Here is a 7728-nt window from a genome sequence, read left to right on the forward strand (position 1 = left end):
CTTTAATCCAAGCACTTGCGAGGCAGAGCAAGAGGATCTCTGAATCGGAAGGCAGACTATTCTATATAGTAATTCCTAGTCAGACAGGGTTACCTAGTGAAACCCTGTCTAAAATTTTAAAAGAGGGTTGCTACAAATTCTTGCATAAACCTTTATTTCACTGTGTATACTTTTTTTAGTGTGTCCATGAGCACTGTCTACTACAGGGATGTATGGTGATATTTTATTTGTATTAAAATGTTATTTGTATGTTAATAAATAAAGTTGCCTGGGGGTCAGAGCTATTAGCAAGCCATAGGAAAGCAGGGCAGTGGTAGTGTACGCTTGTAATTCCAGCACTTAGTAGGCAGAGCTGGGTAAGTCTCTGTGTGTTCAGGGATACAGCCATTATTGGATACACATGCCTTTAATCTTAATACCAATCATGGAAAACCTGGAGGCCTATACAGACAGGCTGTGAGGAGGCGGTCATGTGGTTGAGTTTACAACCAATGAGAAGGCAGGACAGGAACTCTATATAAAGACTTTAACACAGGGGTAGCTCTGGTTCGGAGAGGTAGGACCACTGCAGGAGGAAGGGTAAGGTTTTGGCTCTTGGCTCTGACCTCTTGGCTTTCTTCTTTGCATTGGTTCTGTGTTTATTGTTTGATGGGAAGGTTGGATACATCTACATTTGGCGCCCAACGTGGGGCTCGAACCCACGACCCTGAGATTAAGAGTCTCATGCTCTACCGACTGAGCTAGCCGGGCAACTTTATTTATTAACATACAAATAACATTTTAATACAAATAAAATATCACCATACATCCCTGTAGTATATATGGCTAACATAGCTATGAACCTGTGGGGTCGAGACTTGTTACAACAGTGGAATACTCAGATTAATATCCCTCCAATCTCAGAAACAAATCATAAATTAGTACATGTTTCTGAGAGAAATATTAAAAGATATTATTCTAATGAGTGCTCACCAGCCATCCATGTCATACAAGAACAGGGCACAACAACTGATAATCTTCCAAAAACATTAACAGCTCTACCTTTAAAATGGTCAACAGACAAGCCTGTATGGGTTCAGCAATGGCCTTTAACAACAGAGAAACTCCAGGCTTTACAAGAGCTGGTGGAAGAACAGTTAAATGCTCATCATATTGAAGAATCAACCAGCCCTTGGAATTCTCCTGTATTTGTTATAAAAAAAAAATCTGGTAAATGGAGAATGGTAACAGACCTTAGAGCAATTAACAAAGTAATTCAGCCAATGGGCTCTTTACAATCTGGAATTCCTTTACCTACTCTGTTACCAAAAGGCTGGCCTCTCATAGTTATTGATTTAAAAGACTGTTTCTTTTCAATACCCTTACAAGAAAAAGACAGAGAAAGATTTGCTTTCACAGTGCCTACTTATAATAATTCTCAACCGGTTAAAAGATTTCAATGGAGGGTTCTCCCACAGGGAATGTTGAATAGCCCAACTTTGTGCCAATATTTTGTAAAACAGCCATTAGAAGTGGTACGTAAAAAATTTCCTAAATCTATAATTTATCATTATATGGATGACATTTTATTAGCTGATTCAAATGCAGATACTTTAGAAAGAATGTTTGAAAAAGTAAAGAAAATTTTGCCTTGCTGGGGATTACAAATTGCTTTAGAAAAGGTACAAAGAGGAGATTCTATTAATTATTTAGGATATAAAATAGAACTTCAAAAAATTAGACCTCAAAAAGTGCAAATTAGGAGAGATCGACTACAGACTCTTAATGACTTTCAAAGATTATTTGGAGACATTTCTCATCTAAGAACTATTGTTGGGGTAAAAAATGATGAACTGAATAATTTGTTTAAAACCTTAGAAGGTGATAAGGACTTAAATAGTCCAAGAGAATTATCACCTGAAGCTGAGAAAGAATTGGCCTTGGTAGAAAAGAAAGTACATGAAGGGCACGTAGATCGTATTGATCCAAAGCTGGATTGCATTTTGGTTATTTTACCTTCTAGGCATTCCCCAACAGGAATATTAATGCAAAGGGAAGATATTATATTGGAATGGATATTTTTACCAAATAAACCAAATAAAAAATTAAAAACTTATGTGGAAAAAATCTCTGACTTGATTTGGAAAGGAAAATTGAGACTTTGTCAATTAGCAGGAATAGACCCAGCAGAAATTGTCGTACCTTTAACTAAGGAGGACATTGAAAAATTATGGATAGAAAATGAAGCTTGGCAAAAAGCTTGTAGTAATTTTTTGGGAGAAATTAACAGCAAATATCCCAAAAGCAATAGAATTGATCTTATAAAGAGAGCTGATTGGATCTTGCCTCAAATTGTGAGGAAAAAACCCATATCTGGAGTTCGTACATTTTATACAGATGCCAACAAACAAGGAAAGGCAGGTGACAAATCAGAAAATTTAAGTAAAGTGGTTCAAAGTCCTTATAATTCAGTTCAAAAATCAGAATTGTATGCTATTCTGTTGGTATTAATGGATTTTTCAGAACCTCTCAATATAGTAACTGACTCTCAGTATGCTGAAAGAGTAGTATTACATATTGAGACTGCAGAATTTATCCACGATGCTTCAGAATTAATTTCATTATTTATTCAATTACAAGATACAATCAGAAAACGGAGTCATCCTTTATATATAACTCACATCCGATCCCATACTGGTCTGCCAGGCCCTCTAGCACAAGGCAATGATGAGATTGATAAATTATTGATAGGAAATGTGCTGGAGGCCTCAGAATTTCATAAAAAACATCATGTAAATAGTAAAGGTTTAAAAAAGGATTTTTCCATAACCTGGCAACAAGCCAAAGAAATAGTAAAGAAATGTCCTACTTGTTCCTTCTACAATCAAACACCATTACCAGCAGGATGTAACCCAAAGGGTACTCAGAGGAATGAAATCTGGCAGATGGACGTGTTTCACTTTGCAGAATTTGGAAAACTGAAATATGTACACCACACTATTGATACTTATTCAGGATTTCAATGGGCAACTGCTTTGAGTTCTGAAAAAGCTGATTCTGTAATCACTCATTTGCTAGAAGTTATGGCCATTATGGGTATACCTGCACAAATCAAAACTGATAATGCTCCATCATATGTCTCTGTTAAAATGAAACAGTTTTTTGCTTATTATAATATAAACCATGTTACAGGTATACCACATAATCCTACAGGTCAAGCAGTTATAGAAAGATCAAACAGAACTCTAAAGGATATGCTAAATAAACAAAAAGGAGTAACAAAAAACCCCCAGAAATAGACTACATAATGCTCTATTAACTTTGAATTTTCTCAATGCCAATGAGAAAGGAACAACAGCTGCAGAGAGACATTGGATAATAGAAAAAACTACAGAATTAAATCAACCTATATACTTTAAGGATGTGCTGACCTCAGAATGGAAACCAGGGTATGTGTTACGTTGGGGACGAGGTTTTGCTTTTATTTCTACAGGAGAAGATAAGCTGTGGGTACCATCAAAATTGATAAAGGTTCGATTTGAACAAGAGAGACCTCTTAATTAGAGGAGGTGATAGTTCATTAACTATCGTAAACATCCAATTTAAACTAACTTACACCAGTAACACATGCCTTTTCATTTAATCAGATAACTTGTCAAAAAGGAACATCCCCAAAAAACCTTGGGGAAAGGTTTTTGTTTTTGTCTTTTAGGAGAATGAAGGTTAAGGAATTTGAAGAACACTGGACAAATGAGACAACTGAAGAAAAGGAACAAATCATCTATCCTAAGAAACAGAGTGAAATGGCGTATGGGTATGTTATCTAAAAAAAAATTTTATGTCTTCCTAAATGTTTGTTTCTGCTTTTCTTTAAAGATTTAACACTATTTAACTTCTAATAGTCCCAGTTCAATTAAAATTTAAAGCTGACTTTGGAGTTGGAGAATGGCTCTCTCCTTCTTTAAACTCAAGCATGTTGTTAAAAGGAAAATGCAAACTCCCTGTATCATGCCAGAGGAAAAGAGCCATCTTCTGCTATGGGACAGGAGAAAAGTCAAATTAATTAAGGGACTATTCTATTACGAATCTCAACTCTTTGATTCTATTCTGATTCTTTAAACTTTTCTTAAAGTATGAATTTTATATCAAAGTTTACAAGATCAATATATATAGATATATATACATTTTAAACTTTGTTAAGATATAAATGGTCATATAGAGTACTAACTAATTCTAAAAAGTCGCATATATAGTCTTTGTGTTCGAGTCTCTTATCAGTTTTTTGCAGGAAATCACGGTTAGGCCTAACATCAACTGAAGTCTCCAGGAAGAAGATGGGGCCCCACAACAACAACAATTCCACGTGGACAATAATAACATCACTAAGCTGACAAACATCATCTACAGATCAGCTTTGAACTACAAAGTGCTCAGAGCAATTTTGAGAAGAGCTAGCTGAGATGATCCAGTCTCAAAGACTACTTGAATAAGGATTTGAGATAAACCCTGAATTTTGGCATTATACACAGACTGGATAACGAAGGATATATTTACCTTTCCTAGAATTTGACAATTAACCTAAAATTTTTCTTTCAGGATAAAGATACCTTCGCCCATACCCAGCAGGAAGCAATTTCAAGAATACGACGCCCACATTCCCAAAGAGGTGGTGTGGGGCGGTTGGTTTTTTTTGGTCTTTTAATGGTTTTTGGGTCTGGGATAATTTTCATTGATTAGGGGGGTTGGTTACAAGTTGTTGTCAAGGGTTAGGAAAAAGGCTAAGCAAAGGAGATTAGATTTAAGGTTCTTATTAAAAAAAAAAAGAAAGAAAGAAAAGAAAAATGTAAATACTTTACATTGGATTGGATTGTTTTATATTGTATACGAATTATATATATTGAAATTGATATTGTTAGAAAATGTTATATATATTTTTCTAATTGTACCATTCATCTAACAATGTAATGCAATTTTCTGATCCTTGAATGTTATTACCAACTATTAGGATATAAAGAAATGAAAGTTAGTAGTTAGATATTATAATAGAACTTGTAGTTATATTAGGTATGTTTTCAAGATTGAGTAGATATATTTTAGATAGACAGGTTATCTTCAAACCCTTCAGAGATCTACAGAATATGGCATTTAAAATGTTTTAATAACTTAGAAAATTTTTCTTTTTTGTTATGACTATGAGACATGTCGGCTCCTGGCAGTACCAATCTACTTCAGAGAAAATATGGGCATTGAAGAAACTGCATATGGAGTTAACTTTCATTGTGGCAAAAGTTAGCCACTGGACAACAAAGTATCCTCGAATCAACAGGACAAAATGGACAAACAGGACATAAAACAAAGGATTACTGATTCTTGCCAAAACAAGTGTGGTTATGGCTTTATCAAAAGGCATCTTCAGAGGCCAGGACAAAATGGCACCATCCCTGAAGTGGCCTTCGCAATTCGAAAAAGGTACAGTGCCCTTTTCTTCGAAGGCAGCTGAACAGGCAGTGGGCCGATGGCCTCTGATGTGCAATGGAACAGTAGCTGAAACAGTTATTCTTGAAGAGTAACTAAGCTCACGCCTCTCAATAGTAGACTGGCATTTGATGGAGGGATATGGAGAAGAATGGGATGCTGAGATGAAGCCATATATACACAGCCAAGAAGAATGGACAGCTGAATTAAAAAACCATCAACAATTTCCAGAATTTAAAATCCTGAATCATGACATGACACTAGTGGAATTCAGGTGTTTCTGGTACTGGTACATGGACTACTCTCACTCAATGTGAGGTTGAACTGTTGACCTTGTGTACATCCTACTTCACAAATGAGTCTGTCAGATATGCTAAGCCTATAGGCTGAAGATGATGCCCCAGCACTTCGGAGAAACCTCAGGTGACTGTCCAGACAGCTGTCTGTTTCTGTCAACTCACAAATTTTTTGGAGGTTGCTTATGTGCACTTCCTGTTTTTATTTTTGTTAGCTAATATTATTTCCTTCTTGGGTCTCTGAGGGAGTTGAAGATTAGTTAGTTATAGTTGAAGGTTAGTTAGTTATAGTTGAAGATTAATTAGGATACATTTTGGACTTACCAAAATAGGATAGATAATGAAATTATTTTCTCTGAATTTGTCAAATACAAATGGACTAGACATTGTTTAGGTATTTATTACTTGTATATATTGTATATAGTTATTGTCCTTTTGTATATAGTTTTTCTTATATTAGTTATAAGCTTTTTCTTTTTTTCCTTTTTATTAAAATAGAAAAGGGGAAATATGGTGATATTTTATTTGTATTAAAATGTTATTTGTATGTTAATAAATAAAGTTGCCCGGGGGTCAGAGCTATTAGCAAGCCATAGGAAAGCAGGGCAGTGGTAGTGTACGCTTGTAATTCCAGCACTTAGTAGGCAGAGCTGGGTAAGTCTCTGTGTGTTCAGGGATACAGCCATTATTGGATACACATGCCTTTAATCTTAATACCAATCATGGAAAACCTGGAGGCCTATACAGACAGGCTGTGAGGAGGCGGTCATGTGGTTGAGTTTACAACCAATGAGAAGGCAGGACAGGAACTCTATATAAAGACTTTAACACAGGGGTAGCTCTGGTTCGGAGAGGTAGGACCACTGCAGGAGGAAGGGTAAGGTTTTGGCTCTTGGCTCTGACCTCTTGGCTTTCTTCTTTGCATTGGTTCTGTGTTTATTGTTTGATGGGAAGGTTGGATACATCTACAGGGATGTGTGTAACAACATCAGCAAACACTACTGTACAGTTCTATATTTGAACACATTTGTATTCTTCCCAGATAATCACACTAAACTTTATTGTCTGCTTTTCTCATTTGGCAGGTGTGCAGTAGTGTACACTGTGGTCTTAGAGGCTCATGGAATTACAGTTTTCATCTTATTTCCCAGATACCTTCCTTGGGACAGAAGTGAAACTAGAACACACGGTGAGAGTGGCTGTAGCCTGGTGCTGATGAAGACCCCGTGGGACACGGTGCTTCTGTCCCGGAAGTAGCCTCTCTTTACTCTCCTAGTGGAGACAATGGAGGCTGAAGGTGGTAGGGCACACCATGTGCTGTGAGGCACACTCTTGGCTGAGCCTATGGGAAAGCTGTGGAAGCTTGCTCTCCTACCTTGACCCAAGGGTCACCTAACCAGGACAGTTGGGCTCCTCTGCTTCATACACTGGTCTCAGCAGCTTCAGCCTCTACCTCTGCCTGATTCACCATAGCTCCCTGCAACCCAAGCAGTCTCTACTTCTACATTTCTATTTAATTCTGGTCTTCCCCACTCCCTTCATAACAGCTCAAATAGTGCTCTGCTTCTGGTGTCCCAGGGCTTCATTAGCCTGCAACTTGAAGCTTTTACACTTTGGTCCCACAAACCAGGTTAGGCTTCAGGAAACCATGCAAGGACACTATTCTAGCTACCAATTTTCTGTGTTAATTACATTTCTCATTGTGATGACAACGTATCTGACTAGAAGTAACTTACAGAAAGGTTGACTTGGGGTCATGGTCTGAGGACATACAGTCCATCATAGGAGGGAATGTAGCTAGAGTTTTCCTGCCTGACCCACAGTCAGGACAAATCTCTCTCACCTGCCAGTCACACAGCCGTCAGACCCGACCAAGTAAACACAGAGACTTATATTGCTTACAAACTGTATGGCCGTGGTAGGCTTCTTGCTAACTGTTCTTGCAGCTTAAATTAATCCATTTCTATAAATCTATACC

At 37.1% G+C, this 7728-nt stretch overlaps 1 non-coding gene across 1 annotated transcript; it reads right to left on the reverse strand.

Annotated features, from left to right (window-relative positions):
• Positions 1-677: 677 nt before the first annotated feature.
• On the reverse strand, positions 678-750 carry Trnak-cuu (transfer RNA lysine (anticodon CUU)). Its single transcript has one exon. It is a non-coding gene; the product is annotated as a tRNA-Lys (tRNA).
• Positions 751-7728: the final 6978 nt, after the last annotated feature.

This window comes from Peromyscus californicus, unplaced genomic scaffold (assembly GCF_007827085.1).
Source record: "Peromyscus californicus insignis strain IS unplaced genomic scaffold, ASM782708v3 Scaffold_9__1_contigs__length_137607984, whole genome shotgun sequence".
Taxonomy (NCBI): Eukaryota; Metazoa; Chordata; class Mammalia; order Rodentia; family Cricetidae; genus Peromyscus; species Peromyscus californicus.